This window comes from Bubalus kerabau, chromosome X (assembly GCF_029407905.1).
Source record: "Bubalus kerabau isolate K-KA32 ecotype Philippines breed swamp buffalo chromosome X, PCC_UOA_SB_1v2, whole genome shotgun sequence".
Classification (NCBI taxonomy): domain Eukaryota; kingdom Metazoa; phylum Chordata; class Mammalia; order Artiodactyla; family Bovidae; genus Bubalus; species Bubalus kerabau.
The window spans coordinates 8,452,250-8,479,098 of NC_073647.1; the positions used below are offsets into that span (position 1 = coordinate 8,452,250).

Here is a 26,849-nt window from a genome sequence, read left to right on the forward strand (position 1 = left end):
CTTTAAATATAAATGGAATAAATGCTTCAATTGAAAGAAACAGAGTGGCTGACTGTACACAGAAACAAAACCCGCATACATGCTGCCTACAGGAATCTCCCTTCAGATCTAAAGACTCAGAAAGTGAGAGGAGAGAAAAAGGTATCCAAAGCAAACGTAAATCAAAAGAAAGCTGGGGTAGCAACACTTGTATCAGATAAACTAGTCTTTAAAAACAGAGGCCATAACAAGAGACAAAGAAAGACATTACATAATGAACATGGAATCAACTCAAGAAGATGTAACAACTGTAAATATATAGGCAGCCAACATAAGAGCACCTAAAATACATACAGTACATACGAAAAAACATAAAGGAGAAACTGACAGTAAGCATCATATTCAGAACTTTGACACCCCACTTACATCAATGGACAGATCATCCAGACAGAAAATCAATAAGGAAACACTGACCTCCAGTGACATATTAGACTTAATGGACTGATAGAGCATCCCATCCAAAAGCAGCAGAATACACATTCCCAAGGGCACACAGAATATTCTCCACAAAAAAAGTCTCAATAAACTTAAGAAATTGGAATCATATCAAGCATCTTTTCCAACTACAATGCTGTGAGACTAGAAATCAACTACAAGAAAAAAAAAAAAAAACTTCAAAAAACCACATACACGTGGAGGCTAAACCAAATACTACTGAATAACCAATGAGTCATCGAAGAAATCAAAGATGAAATAAATAAATACCTGGAGACAGTGAAAATGAAAACACAATAATCCAAAATCTATGGGATGCAGTCAAAGCAGTTTTAAGAGGAAGGTTTGTAGTACTTTAAGCTTACCTCAGGAAAAAGAAAAATCTCACATAAGCAACCTAACTGCACACCTAAAGGAAGTAGAAAAAGGAGAACAAACAAAACCCCAAGTTAGTACAAGGGAAGAAATCATAAAGATCAGAGAAGAAATAAATGAAATAGACTCTAAAATATATAAAATAGCAATGCAAATAAGAGTTGATTCTTTGAAAAGGTAAATAAAATAGATAAAACCTTTAGCCAGACTCATTGAGAAAGAGAGGGTCCACGATACTGGATGCTTGGGGCTGGTGCACTGGGACGACCCAGAGGGATGGAATGGGGAGGGAGGAGGGAGGAGGGTTCAGGATGGGGAACACATGTATACCTGTGGCGGATTCATTTTGATATTTGGCAAAACTAATACAGTTATGTAAAGTTTAAAAATAAAATAAAATTTGCTTAAGAATTGGCCTGTCATTGCAGGGTACATGGGTTCGATCCCCCGTCTGGGAAGATCCCACGTGCTGCAGAGTAACAAGTCCCATGTGCTGCAACGACCGAGCCTGAGGGCTGCAACTACTGCAGCCTGCATGCCCGAGAGCCCGTGCGCCACCGTTAGAAGCCACCATATGAGAAGCCTCCACACCACAACGAGAGAGCAGCCCCTGCCTGCTGCACCTAGAGAAAGTCCATGGGAAGCAATGAAGACCAAGCCCCGCCAAAAGTAAATAAATCAAACTGTGGTCTAAAAAAAAAGAGAATTCGTAAGCAATGTCAAGCTGGTCCCTTTTCATGAGGTGACATCCCTGAGTCACATTCACTGGGCCCTGCACTTCTCAGGCACATACAGGTGAAAGATGCGGTGGGGAAAGTCTCGGTGACAGAACGGTGTGCCTCAAAACGTGGCCGAGCTCCATTCATGATGAGGAGTTCAGGCACGAGCCTGGACACTAAAGGAATCTTCCTAAGAAACTACTGTTCATAGGCCTTTCTGGGAAGGCAGCATCCGAACATTCCCCTTCTTTTGTTCTAGATGCTCCACATTCTGTTCACTGCTCTCCCTTTTTGTGGAGGATAGAGGGGAACAAACCATTCTGGCCCAAAGGAAACACAGGAGACTCCATCAAGTCCAGAAGGGCTCTTCTCCCGTTTCTCCCCTGCCCCCACCACAGGAGCCATATTATTGTCATCCCCGGCTCAGGAGTGACAATCATGCCTTCAAATGTATTCTGTCTCATTCAGAATCCTTGAGAGGAACCCAGTTCCTGAGGACTAAACACTAAAAGGAAACCTTTCAGTTGAGTGCTGCTGGAAGCAAGAGGGAGGCCTTGCTTAATATTCCACATGAATGGATCATTGAAAAGACGCGATGAGACCTTGGCTTTCTTCATGCTGTCTTCCTCATGTGAAACTCCCAGGCTACAAACAAACAAACAAACAAAAAAATGAACTGAAGAATTACTGTCAAATTTTTGGGCACAGTAATGGTAATATGGTTATGTTGAAAAAAGAATGTCTCTCTTTTAGAGAAACATGCTGATTTGTTTGTACATGAAATGACCCCTGGGTTTTGTTTCAGAATAAATGGGGGTGGTGGCAACTTCCCATCAGTTGATGATTCTTCAAGTTGGTTTGTAAATGAGAGATCATTACACTGTTCTCTATACTTGTGTATATATGTGACCTTTTCCATAATAAAAATTAAAGAAAAAAACCTGGTCATTTGTGTTTCCTTTCCTTTTGCTGGGCTTGTTTTTTGTCTTCCTTTTGTTATCTTCATATGAAAAGAAAAACACATTAAAATTGATAAAATGTTTAGCCCTAAAACATTAATATCTTTGACCAGGTAGACATGCTTTTGCTGTCCCATTTGTTGTATCACAGGGATTTATTCATTTAACATCTATGTCATGAACCATGCTAGGCATTAGAAGCATAGACATTAAAGTTACACTGGGTATTAGATTATATGAGGAAATATTAACTTAATTGGGTGACATAATGGTATTGTATTTAAGAAAATGTCCTTTTTTCAATGAGGTGCATAATGAAATACTTAATGTATTTTACCTGGAATAGCTCAATGACAACAAAAGATCCCTATCTGAAGCAAATGTCAAAGGGCTAACATATGTTACACCTGAGTGAGTGACAAGCACTGTATATGGCATTAATGACACTACTCCCTTCACTTTTCTGGATGTTTTGAGTATCTTTGTGATGTGTGTGTTTGGGAGGATGCTTTCCAGGAGCTCAGTCTAGTGGAGGAGACAGAGGGAAAGGGGTCAGTAGAATCTGAGTGACAGGGAAGTGGGGAGGGAGGAGGTGATCTAGGCACACAGAGGAGTCTCACCTTCAGGCTGTTTTTGGGAGGGTGGGTGAGGAATGGTTGACCATGAAAAGGTGACTCTTAAGCTCGTTCTTTCTAAAGTCAGCTTTATTACAAGAGTAATGCACGTCCATCTATGCAGCAAGTAGGCCAAGCCACATGCAAGGAGAGACTGGACTGTAGGCAGCCGGATTCTGTACCACATGGCAGAGTCAGGAGAAAGGACAGGCAATATGAGGGGATGAAAGTCACTCTGAGGCCACACAGGACGCTGCAGGAGAGTGATGGTGTACATGTGATGAGAGAGCCACTGATCAACTGGGGTCTGACTTTACCCTGAAGCCAAGGAGAGCTCTGGAAGGATTTTAAGCAGGGACTTCCATGCTCAGATCTGTGCTTCAAGAAATCTGTCTTCCAGCAGGGAGGAAGAAAGGTGACATCAGAGGAAGGGGGCCTGCCTGTAATGTGTCCCCAGAGGAGGCACCCTCTGTCAATCACCAGCCAGGGGAGGGCATAAAAAGGGGGCTTTGTTGTGATGCAGCCCCACAGGAAGTGTCTTCCAGAAATCAGCTGCTGGCCTGAAGGGTCCCCTATGTTATGCCTCTTTGAGGATCACACAAAGCTGCCCACTGAGTGTGAGAATCTCATAGAAGAGCCACTCCACTGGGCTGATGCAGCCCCCTATGGCCTGGTTTGGCACCTCATGTCTCACAGACTGACCCCAACTTGGTTCTCTGCCACAGGCCTTGTGCAGCTACACACAACCACCCTGGAGTCACATCGCTTGGCTCTGAGTCCCAACTGTGTAACCTTGGGTGCGGGCGGTTCTTACAACCTGCTCGGGTCCTCTGTCTCCCCAACTCGAAGATGCGTCCTACAGTGCCTGTGTGGATTAAAGAGCAATAGTGCATATCAGGCACCCAGCAGGGTCCCTGACACTAAGTCAGTGAGTGTTCCAAACTCTTGGCTATTAAAAAAATAGTCTTGGCTATTATTAAGTACCTTCTTCTAATATCAGCTTTCAAGAAGTAGAACTTGAAAGCAAGGCGGGCTAATGATATTGGCTTTCTTACCACGGAGTCTGTGTCAGAATCAGAGTCGCTGTCACTGTCGGCACAGTGCTTCTTGTGTTTCTTTTAGATGACTTTTTCTTCCTCCTTTCCTTGGATCGTTCTTTTGAATGACCAGACTTCTTTTTTTTCCCCTTGTTTTCTTCTGCATAAAATATAAATAAAGTTTTATTGGAAATCTTCAATGCCAAAGTGTTACTGCCCACAATATAACGAACTGCTCCTCCCAAAGACAAGCTTCCAAAGAGCACATTAGTGATGGGCACACAAATGTCACCTCCTCTCCTCCACACCTGCACCTGTCATTAAGAATGAAATAGTTGAGGGACTTCCTTGGCAATTCAGTGGTTAAGCTCTGCACTTCCACTACAGGGAACACTGGTTCAATCCCTGGTGGGGAAAACTAAGATCCCACATGCCATGCAGCATGGCAGAAGAAAAAAAAAGGAGAGAGGTTTAAAGAATTTATCAACAGAATTAATGTTGATAAATGACAACAATGATTAATGTCCTCCAGGATAAAGGTACCTAAGAGGCTGTCTGATCAAATCCCCGTCGCCCTCAAAGGCAGGCTGGCTGATAGAGCAGCCTGGGCTCTGTCTACCTACTCCTGCTTCTCTATTCCAGCCCACTGGTAGAAGAGGGGCCACATGTGAAAGCGCAGTGAGTGGAACCACTTCATCCTCAGGGCAGCACAGAGCTTGTCGGTTAGTGACATTGAGCGATTCCACCCTGGTTTGACTTCTTTTAAAAGGGGGGTGGATGATGATAATGATGAGGGGGCAGGTAGAAATAGGATAAATCAAATACAACATCAAGCACAGCACTCATAGGTAGGAGCTATTCTTAATATCCAGGATATTCACATGCCCTAAGACACCTGTAAACACCTCTTGTACAACCATAAAACCCTCAGTCTGGCCTGCCTTTCATTTCGCACTGCTCAGTGGAGAAAGCGAATTCCAGAAGTTAGAGGAGAAACAGAGCGGGAGGGGAGGGGAGGGGAAGGATGGAGTAGGGAGAAGGGAGGGGAGGGAGATGAGGTGCAGGAGAGAAGGGCAGCGAGGGGGGAGATGGAAACTCTTCCTGATCTAGAACACAGGCCCAATAAAGGGCAAACATGCCCCATTGTAGGGTGCCTGCAGCCAGAGGTGGGGAGCTGAGTGCAGCCCGGTATGCAGAGGTCCACAGTTACCTTCACAGTCAAAGGAATGGCCCCCTGCCCCACTCTTCAAGGTTGAGTTGCCTATCTAGATTTTGGGGGATAAAAACTCGATTTGAATTCTATCTATTATAAAAGAATTAAGTATTTCACATAGCTCTACTAAGCAATGTCATGGGTGTTTTACATGATCTGCTTCATTTAATTAAAAAAAAGAAAATCTACGAGGAAGGTGTTATCAACATTCCCAATTTACAAATGAGGAAACTGAGAAACAGGCATTATTAAAGTTACAAGTTGGTGAAAGAGATGCTTTTTGGAAAGCGTATTAATCTATCCTTAATAAACATTGTGGGAAAGGGCATTATCTATCTAGATTCTTGGGGGAAAACTTGTTTTCAATATTCTGTATTGAATAAAACAACACAATTAAGTATGTTACTTAGATCAAAGCCACGTCCTTAGTGTTTTACATGATTGGCTCCATTTAGTAGAAAAGAAAATCTATGAAGATGTTATCAACATTCCCATTTTATAGATGAGGAAACTGAGGCACAGAGGTATTAAAGAACTTAATAGTAAGTGAAGGAGATACTTTTTGGTCAGTAAATTTATGTATACTTAATAAACTTTGTGGAAAGGGCATTATTACATAGATTGTCAGGGAAATAAAACTCAATTTCCTATCTATTAAAAAAACAGAATATGTTGCTTAGATCTATGAAGCAGTGTACTCAGTGTTTTACATGCTCTTCTTAATTTAGTTAAAAAAATCTACGGGGAAAGTGTTATCAACGTTCCCATATTACAGACGAGGAAACAGAGGCACTGAGGCATTAATGAAGTAACTAGTAAGTGAAAGAGATGCTCTTGGGTTAGCATGTTCATGCATACTTAGTAAACTTTGTGGGAACGGGCATTATCTATCTAGATTGTTGGGGAAAAAATCGACATCTATACTCTCTATTAAACTTGGTCGGAAAGGAATTGTGTATCACGTTTGTTAGGGAAAAAGACTCAATTTCAGTTCTATATTTAAAAAAAAAATCAAAACTAAGTATGTTACTTAGATCTGCTAAGCTTTTCCTGGGTGTTTTATATGCTCTGCTTCATTAAAAAAAATTACTTGAAAGTGTTAACAATATTCCCATTTTATAGATAAGGAAACTGAGGCACAGAGGCATTAATGATGTTACTAGTAATTGAAAGAGATGTGTTTTGGTAAGCGTATTTATCTATACAAGTAAACATTGTTGGAAGTGGTTTGTCCACCTAGATCTTTGGGGAAAAAAATTGACTTCTATTCTCTCTCTTGAAAAAAACAGAATTAAGTCTGTTCCTTAGTTCTAACAAGCAATGTCCTGGGTCTTTAACATGCTCTGCTTTAATTAATTATATGGAAAATCTACAAGAAGCTGTTATCAACAATTCCCAATTTATAGATGAAGAAATTGAGGCACCGAGGCATTAATGAAGTTACCTGTAAGTGAAAGAGATGCTTTTTGGTGAACGTATTTTATCTATATTTATTAAACTTTGTGGGAAATGGCATTGTGTATCTAGATTTCTGGGGAAAGTTACTCGATTTCAATTCCATACTAAAAAAAATCAAATTAAGTATGCTATTTAGATCTACTAAGCAATGTCCTGTGTATTTTACATGCTCTGTTCAGTCAATTAAATAAAAATAGACAAGGAAGGTATATCAAAATTCCCATTTCATAGATGAGGAAACTGAGGCACAGAGGCATTAATGAAGTTACCAAAGTGAATGAGATGCTTTTGACGAGTGTATTTATCGGAACTTTGGAAACTTTGTGGTAAAGGGCAGTAACTGTCTAGATTGTGGGCTATATAAAACTCAATTTGAATTCCCTCTATTTAAAAAAACCCAAAATTAAGTATGTTACTTAGATCTACTAAACAATAATCTCAGTGTTTTACATGCTGTTTCATTTAATTAAAAAATCAACTAGGAGGGTGTTATCAACATTCCCAAATTATAAATGAGGAATTTGAGGCAAAGGGGCATTAATGAATTTACTAATAAGTGAAAGAGATGCTATTTGATGAACATATTTATGGACATTTAGTAAAATTTTCACAAAAGGTTATTGACTATCTAGATTGTTTGCGAAAGAAACTCAATTTCAATTCAATATAAAAAAAATTAAGTATGTTACTTAGATATACTATTCAATGTCTTTAGTGTTTCACATGATTGGGTCCATTTAATTAAAAAGTATATACGAGGAAGGTGTTATCAATATTCCCATTTTATATATGAGGAAACTGAGGCACAGAGGGATTAAAAAGTTAATAAGTGAAAGATTCTTTTTGGTCAGCGAATTTATGTACACATTTTAAAGTTTGTGGAAAGGGCATTGTCTGTCTAGATTGTCAGTGGGAAAATAGTCAATTTCCAATCCATCTATTTAAAAAAAAAGTATTAAGTATGTTAGTTAGTAAAAAAAAGTTGGCTTAAAGCTCAACATTCAGAAAATGAAGATCATGGCATCTGGTCCCATCACTTCATGGGAAATAGATGGGGAAACAGTGGAAACAGTGTCAGACTTTATTTTGCTGGGCTCCAAAATCACTACAGATGGTGACTGCAGCCATGAAATTAAAAGACGCTTACTCCTTGGAAGGAAAGTTATGACCAACCTAGATAGCATATTCAAAAGCAGAGACATTACTTTGCCAACAAAGGTCTGTCTAGTCAAGGCTATGGTTTTTCCTGTGGTCATGTATGGATGTGAGGGTTGGACTGTGAAGAAGGCTGAGCACCGAAGAATTGATGCTTTTGAACTGTGGTGTTGGAGAAGACTCTTGAGAGTCCCTTGGACTGCAAGGAGATCCAACCAGTCCATTCTGAAGGAGATCAGTCCTGGGTGTTCATTGGAAGGACTGATGCTGAGGCTGAAACTCCAATCCTTTGGCCACCTCATGTGAAGAGTTGACTCATTGGAAAAGACTCTGATGCTGGGAGGGATTGGGGGCAGGAGGAGAAGGGGACAACAGAGGATGAGATGGCTGGATGGCATCACCGACTTGATGCACGTGAGTTTGGGTGAACTCCGGGTGTTGGTGATGGACAGGGAGGCCTGGCGTGCTGCGATTCATGGGGTCGCAAAGAGTCGGACATGACTGAGCAACTGATCTGATCTGATCTGATCTGATGTTAGTTAGATCTATGAAGCATGTCCTGGGTGCTTTCCATGCTCTGTTTAACTTACTTTTAAAAATCTATGAGGACCCATGGGATGGAATGGGGAGGGAGGAGTGAGGAGGGTTCAGGATGTGGAACACATGTATACCTGTGGCGGATTCATTTTGATATTTGGCAAAACTAATACAGTTATGTAAAGTTTAAAAATAAAATAAAATTAAAAAAAAATCTATGAGGAAGCTGTTATCAACATTCCCATTTTATACTTGAGGAAACTGAGGAACAGACACATTAATGAATTTAGTAGTAAGTGACAGACATGGTTCTTGGTGAGCGTACTTGTCTGTACTTAGTAAACTTTGTAGGAAAGAGCATTGTCTATCTAGATTGTTGGGTATAGTTGATTTCAATTATCTATTTTTTAAAAATCAAAATTCAATACGTTACTTAGATCTACAAAGCAACGTTCTATGTGTTTTACGTGCTCTGGTTCATAAAATAAAATAAGTATCGACAAGGAAGACACTATCAACATTCCCATTTCATAGATGAGGTAACTGAGGCACAGAGGCATTAATGAAGTTATCAAAGGAAACGAGAAGCTTTTGGTGAGTGTATTTATCTGAACTTTGTATATTTTGTGGTAAAGGGTATTAACTATCTAGATTGCAGGTAATATAAAACTGGATTTCAATTCTCTTTATTAAAAGCAAAAACAAAATTAAGTATGTCACTTAGATCTACTAAACATGTCCTGGGTGTTTTACCTGCAATACTTCATTTAATTAAAAAGAAAATCTACAAAAATGGTGTTATCAACATTCCCATTTTATATATGGGGAAACTAAGCCTAGAGTCCTTAATGAAGTTATTAGTATCTGAAAGAGATGCTTTTTGTTGAGCGTATTTATCAATACTTAGTAAAATTCTTGGGAAAGGGCGTTAACTATCTAGATTGTGAGCAAAATAAATCTCGATTTCAATTCTGTTTAAAAAAAAACAAAATAAGTATGTTAGATCTACTAAGCAATGTTCTGGGTGTTTTACGTGCTTTGCTTCACTTAATTAAAAAGAAGATCTACGGGGAAGGTGTTATCAACATTCCCATTTTATAGATGATGATACTGAGGCACAGAGGCCTTAATGAAGTTACTAGTAACTGAAAGAGATGCGTTTTGGTGAGCATATACATGGATACCTAGTAAACTTGTGGGAAATGGCATTGTCTATCTAGATTAATGGGGAAAAACAACTCTTTCAATTCTATTTTAAAAAATTAAGTATGCTACGTAGATCTAGTAAGCAATGTTCTGGGTGTTTTACATGCTCTGCTTCATTTAATTAAAAAGAAAATCTACGAGGAAGGTGTTATCAACATTCCCATTTTATAGAAGAGGAAACTGAGGCACAGAGTTGTTAATGAAGTTACTAGTTAGTGCAAGAGGTACTTTTTGCTGAGCGTAGTTATCTTTATTTAATAAACTTTCTGGGAAAGGGCAGTGTCTATATAGATTGTTCAGGGAAAGAACATCATTTCAACTCTCTCTTATAAAAGAAAAATGAAGTATGTTTGTTAAATCTACTAAGCAATGGACTGTGGTTTACGAGCTCTGCTTCATTCAAATAAAATGAAATTCACAGTTATAGATGAGGAAACTGAGGCACAGAGGCATTAATAAAGTTACTAGTTAGTGAAAGATGTTTTTGGTGAGCGTATTTATTTATACTTAGCAAAATTTGTGGGAGAGGGCATTCTGTATTTAGTTTTTTTCAGAAAAACACTAGATTTCAGGTCTGTATTAAGCGAAATCAAAATTAAGTATGTTACTTTGATCTACTAAGCCATGTCCTGGGTGTTTTACATGCTCTGTTTTGTTTAATTTTGAAAAATCGACTAGGAAGGTATTATCAACATTCCCATTATATAGATGAGAATACTGAGGCACAGAGGGAGTAATGAACTTAGTAGTAAGTGACAGAGATGCTTCTTAGTGAGCATATTCAACTATACTTTGCAGGAAAGGGCCTTGTCTATCTAGATTGTTGGGGGAAAAAAATCTTGACTTCAATTCTATTAAAAAAATTAAATATGTTACTATATCTACTAAGCAATGTTCTTGGTATATACATGCTCTGCTTCATTTAAATAAAAAGAAAATCTATGAGGAAGGTTTGATCAACATTCCTATTTTATAAATGAGGAATCTGAGGCACAGAGACATTATTAAAGTTACAAGTTACTGAAAGATGCTTTCTGGACAGTGTATTTGTCTATACTCAGTAAATTTTGTGGGAAAGGGCATTATCTATCTAGATTATTGGGGGAGGGGACTTGCTTTCAATTCTTTGTACAAAAAAAATTATGTCTGTTACCTAGATCTAAGCAATGTCCAGGTGTTTTACATGCTCATCTTCATTTAAAAGAAAATCTACCTTCTCATTTATGGATGAGGAAACTGAGCCACAGAGGCATTAGTGAATTCACTAGTAAGTGACAGACATGCTTCTTATTGAGCGTATTTATCTATACTTAGTAAACGTTGTAGAAAAAACCATTGTTCATTTAGATTGTTGGGGAAATATACTCGATTTCAATTTTATCTAATAAAAAGAAAAAGCAATTCATTTAGATCTAGTAAGCAATGCCCTGGGTATTTTACATGCTCAAGTTCAGTTCAAATGCTCAGTCATGTCCAATCCTTCGCGACCCCATAGACTGCAGCACGCCAGGCCTCCCTGTCCATCACCAATGCCCAGAGCTTGCTCAAATTCATGTCCCATCGAGTCGGTGATGCAATCCAACCATCTCATCCTCTATGGTCCTCTTCTCCTCCTGCCTTCAATCTTTCCCAGCATCAGGGTCTTTTCCAAAGAGGTATTTCTTCACATCAGGTGCCAAACTTCAGCATCAGTCCTTCCAATGAATATTCAGCACTGATTTCCTTTAGGATGGACTGGTTGGATGCTATGCTACATTTAATTTTTTTAAAAATCTATGAAGAATTTGTTATCAACATTCCCATTTTATAGATGAGGAAACTGCACAGAGGCATTAATGATTTCCTAGTAAATGCCAGAGATGCTTCTTGGTGAGTGTATTTATCTATACTTAGTAAACTTTGTAGGAAAGAGCATTGTCTATCTAGACTGTTGGGTAAATACACTTGATTTCAATTCTATATGAAAAAAAAAAGAAAAATTCAGTATGTTACTTAGATTTATGAAGCAATGCCCTGGATGTTTCACATGCTTTGCTTCATTTAATTAAATAAATATCACAAGGAAGGTGCTATCAACATTCCCATTTCATAGATGAGGAAACTGAGACACAGAGGTATTAATGAAGTTACCAAAGTGAATGAGAAGCTTTTGCAGCTGCTGCTGCTAAGTCACTTCAGTCGTGTCCGACTCTGTGCGACCCCATAGACTCCACCATCCCTGAGATTCTCCAGGCAAGAACACTGGAGTGGGTTGCCATTTCCTTCTCCAATGCATGGAAGTGAAAAGTGAAAGTGAAGTCGCTCAGTCATGTCTGACTCCTAGCGACCCCATGGACTGCAGCCTACCAGGCGCCTCCGTCCATGGGATTTGCCAGGCAAGAGTACTGGAGTGGGTTGCCATTGCCTTCTCCGAGAAGCTCTTAGGTAAGCATATTTATCGAAACTTTGCAAATCTGTGGTAAAGGGAATTAACTATCTAGGTTGAGGGAGATATAAAACTTGATTTCAATTCACTCTTTAAAAAAAAAAAAAAAATTAAGTGTTACTTAGATCCCCTAAACAATATCCTGGGTGTTTCACATGCTCTGCTTTAGTTAATCGAACAGAAAATAAACGAGGAAGGGGTTATCAACATTCCCAATTTAAAGATGAAGAAACTGAGGCACAGAGGCATTAATGAGTTAATAGCAAGTTAAAGAGATGCTTTTTGTTGAGCCTATTTGTCTATATGTAGAAAACTTTGTGGGAAAGGGCATTTTCTATCTAGATATTTGGGGGAATAAACCTGCTTTCATATCTATTTGAAAAAATAAAATTTATTTAGGTCTACTAAGCAATGTCCTGGGTTTTTACATGCTCTGCTTCATTTAATCAAGAAAAAAAATCAACTAGGAAGGTGTTGTCATCATTCCCGTTTTATAGATGGGGAAACTGAGGCTAGAGGCCTTAATGAAGTTACTACTAAGGGAAAGAGATGCTTTTTGGTGAGCGTTTTTATCAATCAGTTCAGTTTAGTTCAGTTCAGTGGCTCAGTCCTGTCTGACTCTTTGCGACCCCATGGACTGAAGCACGCCAGGCTTCCCTGTCCAACACCAACTCCCAGAGTTTACTCAAACTCATATCCACTGAGTCGGTGATGCCATCCAACCATCTCATCCTCTGTCGTCCCTTTCTCTTCCTGCCTTCAATCTTTCCAGGCATCAGGGTCTTATCAAATGAGTCAGCTCTTCGCATCAGGTGGCGAAAGTACTGGGGTGTCAGCTTCAACATCAGTCCTTCCAATGAACATTCAGGACTGATCTCCTTTAGGATGGACTGGTTGGATCTCCTTGCAGCCCAAGGGACTCTCAAGAGTCTTCTCCAACACTACAGTTCAAAAGCATCAATTCTTCAATGCTCAGCTTTCTTTATAGTCCAACTCTCACATCCATACACGACCACTGGAAAAACCATAGCCTTGACTAGATGGACCTTTGTTGGCAAAGTAATGTTTCCGCTTTTTAATATGTTGTCTAGATGGGTCATAACTTTTCTTCCAAGGAGTAAGCGTCTTTTAATTTCATGGCTGCAGTCACCATCTGCAGTGATCTTGGAGCCCAGAAAAAGAAAGTCTGCCACTGTTTCCACTGTTTGTCCATGTATTTGCCATGAAGTGATGGGACCAGATGCCATAATCTTTGTTTTCTGAATGTTGAGCTTTAAGCCAACTTTTTCACTCTCCACTTTCACTTTCATAAAGAGGCTCTTTAGTTCTTCTTCACTTTCTGCCATAAGGGTGGTGTCATCTGCATATCTGAGGTTATTGATATTTCTCCCAGCAATCTTGATTCCAGCTTGTGCTTCTTCCAGCCCAGTGTTTCTCATGATGTACTCTGCATATAAGTTAAATAAGCACAGTGACAATATACAGCCTTGACATACTCCTTTTCCTATTTGGAACCAGTCTGTTATTCCATGTCCAGTTCTAACTGTTACTTCCTGACCTGCATACAGATTTCTCAAGAGACAGGTCAGGTGGTCTGGTATTCCCATCTCTTTCAGAATTTCCCACAGTTTATTGTGATCCACACAGTCAAAGGCTTTGGCATAGTCAATAAAGCAGAAATAGATGTTTTTCTGGAACTCTCTTGCTTTTTTGATGATCCGGCGCATGTTGGCAATTTGATCTCTGGTTCCTAAGTATTTACTAAGTATTTATCAATACTTAGTAAAATTCATGGGAAGGGGCTTTGACTATCTATATTGTGAGCAAAATAAATCATGGTTTCAATTCTCTCTGTTTAAAAACAAAATTAAGTATGTTAGTTAGATCTAAGAAGCAATGTCCTGGGTATTCTACATGCTCTGCTTCATTTAAATGAAAAAAGAAAAATCTACAAGTAAGGACTTTTCAACATTCCCATTTTAAAGATGAGGAAAATGAGGCATAGAGGCATTAATGAAGTTAATAGCAAGTGAACAAGATGCTTTTTGGTGAACGTATTTATCAATACTTAGAAAACTTCTTTGGAAAAAGCATTTTCTATCTAGATTGTTTGGGGAAATAACCCGCTTTCAATTCATTTTTTTTCTTAGGTCCTAGCTAACCCTCTGATTTTACCTACTATTTCTCCGTTCCCTTCAGCCTAAGCTGGCTTCTTTAGTATATTGCAGACACACTAAGCCCCTTGCCATCTTAAGTCTTGCTGTGCACACTGACTTAACTCTGTTTCCTGGTTTTGTTTTGTTTTTTTAGTTCTTCAATTGAAGGATAATTTTTATACAGGATTTTCTATTTCAATGCTATCTATTAAAAAAATTAAATGTTACTTAGGTCTACTAAGAAATGTCCTAGGTGTTTTACATGCTCTGGTTCATTTAATTAAAAAAAATTCAACTAGGAAGGTGTTATCAACATTCCCATTTTATAGATTAAAAAACTGAGGCACAGAGGGATTAAAAAGGTAATCATAAGTGAAAGAGATTCTTTTTGGTCAGAGAATTTATGTATACTTAGTAAAGCTTGTGGAAAGGGCATTGTCTATCTACATTGTTGGGGAAAAAAAAAAACTCAATTTCCAACCTGTCAATTAAAAACAAAACTGAATTAAGTATGTTACTTAGATCTATGAAGCAATGTCCTGGGTGTTTTGCATGCTCTGCTTAATTTAGTTTGAAACATACTACAAGGAAGTTGTATATCAACATTCCCATTTTATATATGCAGACACTGAGGCACAGATGCATGAATGAAGTTACAAGTAAGTGAAAGAGACATATTTTGGTCAGCAAATTCATATATACAAGTAAACATTGTGGGAAAAGCATTATCTATGTAGACTGTTGGGAGGGAAATTTTACCTCTATACTCTCTATTAAAAAAAAAGCAAAATTAGTATCTTGCTTAGTTCTACTAATCAATGCCCTGGGTGTTTTACATGCTCTGCTTTACTTACTTAAGAAGAAAATCTACCAGGAAGGTATTGTCAACATTCCCATTTTATAGATGAGGAAACTGAGGCACAGAGGCATTAATGAAGTTACTACAATTTGAAGAGATTTTTTTTTGTGAGCCTATTTAGCTATACTTAGTAAACTTTGTGGGAAAGGGTATTCTCTATCCAAATTGTTGGGGGGGGGACTCATTTTCAATTCTATCTATTAACAAAAATGAAGTATGTTCAGTTCACTCACTCAGTCGTGGCCAACTCTTTGCAACCCCATGGACTCTCAAGAGTCTTCTCCAATACCACAGTTCAAAAGCATCAATTCTTCAGCACTCAGCTTTCTTTATAGTCCAACTCTCACATCCATACATGATCACTGGAAAAACCATAGCCTTGACTAGACGGACCTTTGTTGGAAAAGTAATGTCTCTGCTTTTGAATATGCTGTCTAGGTTGGTCATAAATTTCCTGCCAAGGAGTAAGCGTCTTTTAATTTCATGGCTGCAGTCACCATCTGCAGTGATTTTGGAGCCCAAAAACATAAAAGTCTGCAAACTGGAAGTGGTCAAACAGGAGAATGCAAGAGTGCTTGCTTTCAGTGAGCATATTTAACAATGAAAGGGCAGGTCTGTCTAGATTGTTGGGGGAAAAAACTCGATTTCAATTCTATTAAAACAAAAAATTAAGTATGTTACTTAGATCTACTAAGCTACATGTTCTTCTTCATTTAATCAAAAAGAAAATCTACGAGGAAGGTGTTATCAACATTCCCACTTTATAGATGAGGAAACTGAGGTACAGAGGCTTTATTAAATTTACTAGTAATTGAAAGAAATGATTTTGGTGAGTGTATTTATCTATACTTAGTAAACGTTGTGTGAAAGGGCATTGTCTATCTAGATTTTGGGGGGGAAATTACTCTATTTTAATTCTATTTAAAAAAAATTAACTATGATACTTAGATCTACTAAGAAATGTCCTGGATGTTTTACATGCTCTGCTTCATTAAATTAAAAAGAAAATCTACAACAAAGACGTTATCAGCATTCCCATTTTACAGATGAGGAAACTAAGGCAGAGGCAGTAATGAAGTTATAACAAGTGAAATGGATGATTTCTTTGAGAGTGTATTTATCTACACTCAATAAACTTTTTGGAAAATGGCATTGTCTATTTAGATTGTTGGAGAAAAAACTCAGTTTCAACTCTCTCTTACAAAAAAAAGAAATTAAGTATTTTTTTTAGATCTACTAAGTAACATCCTCGATGTGTCATACGCTCTGCTTCATCTAATTAAAAAATATCAAAGAGGAAGGTGTTATCAACACTCCCATTTTATAGATGAGTAAACTGAGGCACAGAGGCATTAATGAAGTTACTAGTAAGTGAAAGAGATGCTTTATGGTGAGCATATTTATGGACACATAGTAAAATATGCAGAAACGGCACTGTCTCTAGATTGTTGGTGAAAAAAACTCAATGTGAACTCCATCTATTAGAAAAAAAACAAAATTAAACAAAGTCCGTCTTGTTTTACCTGCTTGCCTGCATTTAATTAAAAAGAAAAACTACACAGAAGGTGTTATCAACATTCCCAATTTATAGATGAGGAAACTGAGGCAAAGGGGCATTAACGATTTAACTAGGAAGTAGAAGAGATGTTATTTGGTGAACGTATTTATGGACATTTAGTAAAATTTTCACAAAAGGTCACTGGCTATCTAGATTGTTGGCAAAAAACTCAATTTCAATTCCATCTTAAAAAAAAATACCTAAGTATGTTACTTAGATCTACTATGCAATATCTTTGGTGTTTTATGTGATTAGCTCCATCTAATTAAAACCAAAATCTATGAGGAATGTGTTATCAACATTCCCATTTTATAGATGAGGAACCTGAGGCACAGAAGGATTAAAAAGTTAATAATAAGTGAAAGAGATTCTTTTTGGTCAGCGATTTTTATGTATACTTAGTAAAGTTTGTGGAAAGGTCAAAGTCTGTCTAGATTGTCAGGAAAAAAACTCAATTTTCAATCTATTAAAAAAATTGAATTAAGTATACTACTTAGATCTACAAATCTCCTGGGCGTTTTCCATGCTCTGCTTAATTTACTTTAAAAAATCTATGAGGAAGGTGTTATTAACATTCCCATTTTATACATGAGGACACTGAAGCACAGAGGTATTAATAAAGTTACTAGGAAGTGAAAGAGATGCTTTTTGGTGAGCATATTTATCTATAGTTAGTAAACTTTTGGGGAGAAGACTATCCATATTGTTGGGGGAAAATACTCATTTTCAATTCCATCTATTAAAAACGTAAACAAAATTGAGTATGTTACTTAGATCTACTAAGCAATGTCCTGGGTGTTTTACATGCTCTGCTTCATTTAATTAAAAATAAAATCTACAAGGAAGGTGTTAGCAACATTCCCATTTTACAGATGGAGAAACAGGCTAGAGGCATTAATGAAGTTATTAGTGAGTGAAACAGATGCATTTTGGTGAAATATTTATTGACACTTGGCAAAATTCATGAGAGTGGGCTTTGACTAGATTGTGAGGAAATAAATCTAGATTTCAATTCTATTAAAAAACAAAATTAAGTATGTTACTTAGATCTACTAAGCAATGTCCTGGGTATTTTACATGCTCTTCTTCATTTAATTAAAAAGAAAATCTACGAGGAATATGTTATCAGCATTCCCATTTTATAGATGAGGTAACTGAGGTCCAGAGGCATCAATGAAGTTACTAGAGAGTGAAAGCAGAGAAGGCATTGGCATCCCACTCCAGTACTCTTGCCTGGAAAATCCCATGGATGGATGGACGAGCCTGGAAAGCTGTAGTCCATGGGGTCGCTGAGGGTCGGGCATGACTGAGCGACTTCACTTTCGCTTTCATGCATTGGAGAAGGAAATGGCAACCCACTCCAGTATTCTCGCTTGGAGAATCCCAGGGACGGGGGAGCCTGGTGGGCTGCCGTCTATGGAGTCGCACAGAGTCGGACACGACTGAAGCAACTTAGCCGCAGCAGCAGCAGTGAGTGAAAGAGATCCTTTTTTTTGAGAGCATATTTATCTACACTCAGTAAACTTTGTGGAAGGTGCACTGTCTATCTAGAATGTTGCGGGGGGAGGAATCAATTTCAGTTATCTCTATTAAAAAGAAAAAACAAAAGTAAGTATGTTACTTAGACTACTAAGCAATGTCATCGGTGTCTTACAGGGTCTGCTTCATTTAATTGAAAACAAAATCTATGAGGAAATTGTTATCAATATTCCCATTTATACTTCAGGAAACTGAGACATTAATGAAGTTGTTAGTAAGTGAAAGAGATGCTTTTGCTAACCATATTTATCTATACTTAGTAACATTTGTGGGAAAGGGCATCATCTATCTAGAATGTTTGGGGGAAAAATTTTTATTTCAATTCTATTAAAAAAAAATAAGTATGTTACTTTACTAAGCATGTCCTCAGTGTTTTACATGCTCTGCTTCATTTAATTCCAAATAAAATGTACAAGGAAGGTGTTATCAACATTCCCATTTTATAGATGAGGAAACTGAGACACAGAGACATTAACGGCATTACTAGTTAGGGAAGTACATGCTTTTTGTTGAGCGTATTTATCTATTTAGTAAACTCTGTGGGAAAGGGCATTGTCTGGCTAGACTGTTGGGGGAAAAAAACCCAATTTCAATTCTATTAAAAAAAATTAAATGTGTTGCTTAGATCTTCTAAGCAATGTCCTGGTTGTTTTGCACCCTCTTCTTCATTTAATCAAAAAGAAAATCTACGAGTAAGGTGTTATCAACACTCCCATTTTATATATGAGGAAACTGAGAAACAGAGGCATTGAGAAAGATATTAGTAAGTGAAAGATGATGTATTGGTGAGCATATTTATCTAGACTTAATAAACTTTGTTGGTAAGGGCACTGTCTATTAGATTCTTGGGGGAAAAAACCGAATTTCAATTCTATTAAAAAAAATTAAGTATGTTACTTAACTCTACTAAGCATGTCCTGGGTATTTTACATGCTCTGTTTCATTTAATTAAAAATAAAAATCAGTAAGGTAAAATAAAATCTACAAGGCTGTGGGGAAAAAAATAAAGATTTTAACACTCTTTAAAAAAAAAACAATATTATGTATGTTAGATCTCCTAAGCAATGGTGGCTGTTTTATATGTTAAGCTTCATTTAATTAAAAAGAAAATCTATAAGGAAGGTGTTGTCAATATTCCCATTTTATAGATGAGGAAACTGAGGCACAGAGACTTAATGAAGTCACTAGTAAATGAAAGTTTCTTTGGTTAGCATATTTATTGACAGTAAACTTTTGGGGAAAGGGCATCATCTAGCTAGATTATTGGGGGGGGGGCTTGAGTTCAATTCTATTAAAAAAAACTCTAGTATGTTACTTAGATCTACTAAGTGATTTCCTGGGTGTTCTACATGCTCTACTTCATTTAATTAAATTGAAAATCCATGAAGAAAGTGTTATCAATGTTCCCATTTTATAGATGAGGAAACTGAGGTACAGAGGCATTAATGAAGTTACAAGTAAGTGAAAAAGATGGGGGTTTTGTGAGAGTATTTATCTGTACAGTGGCACCCCACTCCAGTACTCCTGCCTGGAAAATCCCATGGACGGAGGAGCCTGGTGGGCTGCAGTCCATGGGATGGCGAAGAGTCGGACATGACTGAGCGACTTCACTTTCACTTTTCACTTTCATGCATTGGAGAAGGAAATGGCAACCCACTCCAGTGTTCTTGCCTGGAGAATCCCAGGGACTGGGGAGCCTGGTGGGCTGCCGTCTGTGGGGTCGCACAGAGTCGGACATGACTGAAGTGACTTAGCAGCAGCAGGAAACTTGTGGGAAAGGGGTTTGTCTATCTAGATTGTTGGGGCAAAAAACTCGATTTCAATATTATTAAAAAAAAAATAAGTATGTTACTTAGATCTACTAAGAAATGTCCTCAGTGTTCTACATGCTCTGCTTCATTTAATTAAAAGGAAAATCTACGAGGATGGTGTTAACATTCCCATTTTATAGATGAAGAAAGTGAGGCACAAAGGCATTAATGAAGTTAACTAGTAATTGAAAGAGATGCCTTTTGGTGAGTGTATTTATCTATACCTAGTAAAGCTTGTGGGTGAGGGCATTGTCTAGCTAGATTGTTGGGGGAAAAAAAAACTCCATTTCAATTCTATTAAAAAACAAAACAAAACTTAAGTTTCTGAATTTTCCAAAGTCAAAATTTGTCTTACTCCATTTCTTCCCTCTATTTTAAAGTATTTGCACTTTCCTGTCACGTAGGCAAAATAAGCACACTCTACTCCTCTCATTCTGTCGCTTTCAGCATGCTATTCCTCCACCATAATCACAGCCCTAGAAAGGAGGTTAATTTGGACTAGCATAAAGGGGGCAGAAGAAAGCCCTGAACTCACTGTTACTCAATTTTTGTGCAGAGAGCAAGTGAAGTAGGCACTCTGCCCTCTTGAATAGTTCCATTCTTAAAGTTTTGATCACAGAATTGGGCTCAATATCCTCTCTCTCCTAATTCTGTGTTAATAATCATTCTGGTCAACTGTGCCGACAAAGGACCGTCTAGTCAAAGCTATGGTTTTCCCAGCAGTCATATATGGAGTTGGACTATAAAGAAAGCTGAGCACCGAAGAATTGATGCTTTTGAACTGTGGTGTTGGAGAAGACTCTTAAGAGTCCCTTGGACTGCAAGGAGATCCAACCAGTCCATCCTAAAGGAGATCAGTCCTGGGTGTTCATTGGAAGACTGGTGATGAAGCTGAAACTCCAGTACTTTGGCCACCTGATGCGAAGAGCTGACTCATGTGAAAAGACCCTGATGCTGGGAAAGATTGAGGACAGGAGGAGAAGAGGATGACAGAGGATGAGATGGTTGGATGGCATCACCAACTTGATGGACGTGGGTTTGGGTGGACTCTGGGAGTTGGTGATAGACAGGGAGGCCTGGCATGCTGCAGTTCATGGGGTCACAAAGAGTCATACATGACTGAGCAACTGAACTTAACTGAACTGAGACATCTCCCAGCTGTTGTCTTGTCAATCTGCCCCTCAATGCCTGTAACGTTTGTAAATTTCTCATTTTTAACACATTCAAGGCACCTAGCAGGTATGAATACTTATAGAGCAATAATTAGAACTTTTCCTTCTTAAATTGGGATGGGTCAATCCTTATCCCAATTCCCAAGAAGAGTAGTACTGAAGAATGTGCTAACCATTGGACAACTGCACTCATCTCCCACGCTAGTAAGGCCATGCTTAAAATCTTGCATGCTAAGTTTCAGCATTATGTGAACCAAGAACTTCCAGATGTCCAAGCTGGCTTTAGAAAAGGAAGAGGAACCAGAGATCAAATTGCCAACATTCGCTGGATCATAGAGATAGCTAGGGAATTTCAGATAAACATCTACCTCTGTTTCATCAACTACGCTAAAGCCTTTGACTGTGTGGACCATAATAAAGTGTGGAAAGCTCTTAAAGACATGGGAATACCAGATCATCTTACCTGTCTCCTGAGAAAACTGGATGAGGGCCGAGAAGCAACAGTTAGAACGTGTATGGAACTAGTTCAAGACTGAGAAAGGAGTACAACAGGGCTGTCTGCTGTCACCCTGTTTAATCTATACAGGGAGCACACTATGAGAAATGCCAGGCTGGATGAGTTACAAGCTGGAATAAAGATAGGCAGGAGAAACATCTACAACCTCAAGTATGTGGATCATACCGCTCTAAAGGCAGCAAGCAAAGAGGAACTAAACAGGTGACGGAAGAGAGTGAAAGAGCTGGCTTAAAACTACATATTAAAAAACCTAAGATCATGGCATCCAGCCCCATTTCTTCATGGCAAATAAAGGGAGAAAAGGTGGAAGTAGTGACAGATTTCCTCTTCTTGGGCTCTAAAATCACTGTGGATGGTGACTGCAGCCATGAAATCAGAAGATGTTTGTTTCTTGGCAGGAAAGCTATGACAAACCTAGACAGTGTGTTGAAAAGCAGAGACATTACTCTGCCGACAAATGTCCCTATAGTCAAGGCTGTGGTTTTCCCAGTGGTCACGTACAGTTGTGAGAGCTGGACTATAAAGAAGGCAGAATGCCAAAGAATTGATGCCTTTGAACTGTGGTGCTGAAGAAGACTCCTGAGAGTCCCTTGGACAGCAAGGGGATCAAACCAGTGAATCTTAAGGGAAATGAACCCTGAATACTCATTGGAAGGACTGATGCTGAAGCTGAAACTCCAGTATTTTGGTCATCTGATGCGAACAGCTGACTCATTGGAAAAGTCCCTGATGCTGGGAAAGATTGAGGACAGAATGACAAGAGGGAGTCAGAGGTTGAGATGGCTAGATGGCATTACCGATGCAATGGACATGAACTTGGGCAAACTTACCCAGATGGTGAGGGACAGGCAGGCCTGGAGGGCTGCAGTCCATGCAGTCACAGAGTCAGACATGACTGGGCGACTGAACAATTTCTTAAACCATTTTCCCACTCCAATACTCACTTTCATTAGAGGAAAATTGATCTCACTCTTCCCTCATTCCTCAAGGTTAAGATTGAAATCACTTCACAAAAAAGTGGTCTCAATCTTAGCTTCATCTACTGTTACACACATCACTTTTCCTACATTCACCCAATCGTGTCTTCGGAGAAAGTTTTCTCTTTTCCAATGTAAACTCTTTCATTTCAACCCTTTCCTGCTGCTGCTGCTACTGCTGCTAAATCGCGTCAGTCGTGTCCGACTGTGTGCGACCCCATAGACGGCAGCCCACCAGGCTCCCCCGTCCCTGGGATTCTCCAGGCAAGAACACTGGAGTGGGGTGCCATTGCCTTCTCCAATGCATGAAAGTGAAAAGTGAAAGTGAAGTTGCTCCGTCAGGTCCGACTCTTCGCGACCCCATGGACTGCAGCCTACCAGGCTCCTCCATCCATGGGATTTTCCAGGCAAGATTACTGGAGTGGGGTGCCATTGCCTTCTCCACAACCCTTTCCAACTCCCTACAAAGAATTTCCACTTACACATCCCGTTATCATCTCAAACTGATCATTCAGCACACAATGGTTGAGCTCTTACTAAGCGCTATGCATTGCAAATTCTATGATGAATAAAATCAGGCTCCTCCTTTCCAGGAATTCAGTCTGCTGCTGCTGCTGCTAAGTCGCTTCAGTCGTGTCCGACTCTGTGCGACCCCATAGACAGCAGCCCACCAGGCTTCGCCGTCCCTGGGATTCTCCAGGCAAGAACACTGAATTCAGTCTAGTGGAGAATAAAAACTTGCTCACAAATGACAAAGTAAACACTATAAATCGATCTGGGACCCTTGGCCATGCCTGCTGCCAGACCAGAGCTGAAAGCGGGTGGAGGGGTCAGGGGCCCACATGAAGGCGCCCAAGGATGAGTAAGAATTAAGGGAGAAAACGGGCGAATAAGGAGCTGTCAAGGACAGAAGCAAAAGATGGAGATGGGTGCAAGGAAGGTAGAAATGCTTAACTGAGACCGTTCAGAAGCGGGACGAGAGATGAAGCGGACTCTGAAGGCAGGTGGGCTCCTCAGAGCGAAGGTGGGGCCGTATCACTCACCTCCTCCTGGTCCTTGTCCAGGAGATCGTCCCGGCTCGTTGCTCCCGCAGCCGCGATCCTGGATGCAGCGCTTGGAGGACTAGGAGGCAGAAGCGGAGGAGGGTCCGCCCCGAGGAGCCGAGGGCCGCTCTCGCGAACGACACCGCGAGCCGGGGTCTCAGGGCTGGTTTTGGGGGCCTCGGAGGAGGACACCCAGCTGACGACTGAGGCCATTCCGGTCCCCGGGCCAAGAGCAGGCGAGAGCGCCGGCTCCGCGGGGTCGGGGCTCTTCCAGGAACTGCGAGGCGTTCCACTCCAGACTGCGCGAGCCAGACACCAAAGCCAGTGTTGCCACGAAAGAGGGCACACTCACGAGCCGGGGAAGATCTCTGGTCTCTTTGGCCCCCAGAACCCGCCGCTGCACAAGCCCTACCAATGCCGAGGAAACCGCGGAAACCTTCCGGGTACGTCGGCAAAACCCTTCCCCAGGCCTATGTGGCGTCCAGCAGAAGTGAAACGACGTGCACATCCGTATAAAAAAGCCGCCGCTGCAACCGGTTCCGCGCATCCTTCCGGTTCCTCAGGAGGCTCGCCAGGTCTAAGTTGCCTCAGTGACCATGTCTTCCTCAACCTTGTCCTTGAAATGACTGAAAGGAAGGATGACACACCACAAGGTACATTTCAGAGTGGCCGTATCACCAACACAGCCAGTTCTGCTTGTGTTTCAGGTGCTTTCTATGCCTGTGTGTTACGTTATACTCTATACTATTGAGTGCTTACTGTTTCTCGTGTGTGTGTGTGTGTGTGTGTGTGTGTGTGTGTGTACATATACATAGTATATGCAGGTGCGTGCTAAGTCGATCAGTCGTGTCCGACTCTTTGCGACCCTATGGACTGTAGCCTGCCGGGCTCCTCTGTCCATGGGGTTCTCCAGGCAAGAATACTGGAGTGGGCTGCCTTTCCTTTCTCCAGGGGATCTTCCTGACCCAGGGATGCAAACTGGGTCTCTTATGTCTCCTGAATTGGCAAGTTCTTTACCTCTAGTGCCGCCTGGGAAGCCCAATATATGCACAGATGTGCATATATATGTACATACAGAATATATAGGAATGGCCCAAATCGAGTTACATTATTTTTTTAAGTCTGCTGCTGCTAAGTCACTTCAGTCGTGTCCGACTCTGTGCGACCCCATAGACGGCAGCCCACCAGGCTCCCCCATCCCTGGGATTCTCCAGGCAAGAACAGTGGAGTGGTTGCCATTTCCTTCTCCAGTGCATGAAAGTGAAAAGTGAAAGTGAAGTTGCTCAGTCGTGTCCGATTCCGCGAGACCCCATGGACTGTGGCCTACCAGGCTCCTCCGTCCATGGGATTTTCCAGGCAAGAGTACTGGAGTGGGGTGCCATTGCCTTCTCCTTTTAAGTCTATCTTGATTTAAAATAAAAATCTAAGTGGGAAGAAAAGAAAAGGCACAAAGTATTTCCTATGCAACTGACTGTGTGTTTATTTTAGTGCTGTCAGATTTAGCAGGAAAGAAAATATAGTAGGCTTGATTACATTTGAATTTCACTAAACAATGATTACTGTTTTAGTATAAGTTATGCCCCGGGCTTTCCAGGTGGTTCTAGTGGTAAAGAACTTGCCTGTGGATGCAGAGACTTGGATTCTATCCCCGAATCAGGAAGATCCCCTGGAGGAGGGCACGGCAACCCACCCCATTATTTTTGCTTGGAGAATCCCATGGACAGAAGAGCCTGGCAAGCTACAGTCCATAGGGTAGCAAAGAGTGGGACCCGACTGAAGCGACTTAGCACACAGGCATAAGTATATCCCATACAAAAATAATGCACTATCAACTATTTTCTAGTAAAGATAAGGAAATGGCCACTATTATACCTCCTCTCCCACCACCTCTAAAGTTTATTCCTGATATTCTAAGGTTTTTCACTTGCTGTTAGAGACAGTGGGTTTGAAAGCATCCCCTGATATCTGGAAGCCGGCTAGCACTCAGGCCATGTTCTTCTGTTGGACATAAACTTACAGAACACCAGTCTAGATGTCAGTGACTGACAACATGAGACAAAACTAAACCACTTCATTATTTTTTCTAAGCAGTTCAGTTCAGTTCAGTTCAGTCGCTCAGTCGTGTCCGACTCTTTGAGACCCCATGAATCGCAGCACACCAGACCTCCCTGTCCATCACTAACACCCGGAGTGCACTCAAACTCATGTCCATCGAGTCGGTGATGCCATCCAGCCATCTCATCCTCTGTCGTCCCCTTCTCCTCCTGCCCCCAATCCCTCCCAGCATCAGAGTGTCTTTTCCAATGAGTCAACTCTTTGCATGAGGTGGTCAAAGTACTGGAGTTTCAGCTTTAGCATCATTCCTTCCAAAGAACACCCAGGACTGATCTCCTTTAGAATGGACTGGTTGGATCTCCTTGCAGTCCAAGGGACTCTCAAGAGTCTTCTCCAATACCACAGTTCAAAAGCATCAATTCTTCGGCGTTCAGCTTTCTTCACAGTCCAACTCTCACATCCATGAATGACTACTGGAAAAACCATAGCCTTGACTAGATGGACCTTTGTTGGCAAAGTAATGTCTCTGCTTTTGAATATGCTATCCAGGTTGGTCATAACTTTCCTTTCAAGGAGTAAGCGTCTTTTAATTTCATGGCTGCAATCACCATCTGCAGTGATTTTAGAGCCCCCCAAAATAAAGTCTGACACTGTTTCCACTGTTTCCCCATCTATTTCCCATGAGGTGATGGGACCAGATGCCATGATCTTAGTTTTCTGAATGTTGAGTTTTAAGCCAACTTTTTCACTCTCCTCTTTCACTTTCATCAAGAGGCTTTTTAGTTCCTCTTCACTTTCTGCCATAAGGGTGGTGTCATCTGCATATCTGAGGTTATTGATATTTCTCCCAGCAATCTTGATTCCAGCTTGTGCTTCTTCCAGCCCAGTGTTTCTCATGATGTATTCTGCATATAAGTTAAATAAGCAGGGTGATAATATACAGCCTTGATGTACTCCTTTTCCTATTTGGAACCAGTCTGTTGTTCCACG

General features: G+C 40.1%; 1 long non-coding RNA gene across 1 annotated transcript in view; it reads right to left on the minus strand.

The window, feature by feature from the left end:
• Positions 1-1,786: 1,786 nt before the first annotated feature.
• The window catches only part of LOC129640434 (uncharacterized), a 32,228-nt gene continuing 7,165 nt past the window's right edge, over positions 1,787-26,849 (minus strand). The window contains exons 2-4 of the long non-coding RNA XR_008708799.1: positions 23,805-24,430; positions 4,197-4,338; positions 1,787-2,213 (exon numbers count right to left, since the gene is read on the minus strand). This is a non-coding gene — a long non-coding RNA (uncharacterized LOC129640434). The remainder of the gene's footprint in view (positions 2,214-4,196; positions 4,339-23,804; positions 24,431-26,849) is intronic.